Source organism: Morone saxatilis, unplaced genomic scaffold (genome assembly GCF_004916995.1).
Source record: "Morone saxatilis isolate NCDOM2014 unplaced genomic scaffold, NCSU_SB_2.0 Contig2, whole genome shotgun sequence".
Lineage (NCBI taxonomy): Eukaryota > Metazoa > Chordata > Actinopteri > Moronidae > Morone > Morone saxatilis.
In genome coordinates, this window is record NW_023339762.1 from 26351521 (window position 1) to 26351813 (window position 293).

At 42.3% G+C, this 293-nt stretch overlaps 1 protein-coding gene across 1 annotated transcript in view; it reads left to right on the top strand.

Moving 5' to 3' along the window:
* Positions 1-293, top strand: part of ankrd27 (ankyrin repeat domain 27 (VPS9 domain)) — a gene marked incomplete in the record, with an annotated part of 18036 nt that overhangs the window by 7974 nt on the left and 9769 nt on the right.

The window sequence follows — 293 nt, forward strand, 5'->3', positions numbered from 1 at the left end:
CACACACACAACACACAAACACAGGAAATACAATGTGTTAATAAAGCTGCTTTAAGAGGCACACACATCATGTTCAGGTGTTTTCAGGGTTCAGAAATACTTTTTCCACTGCCTCGGTCGGGCTAACAGCTAATTGTCTTTACTGCCCCGTCCTAACTTTTTACTGGCCTCGGGGCAATCAGGGACTCTGTATTGTCGGTTTTACTGGAAATGAAACAATTATGCAAAGTTTGTCCTGGAAACCTTCTGATTTCTACTTTCGTTTACACTCGAACACATTTCCCCCTTTCTTC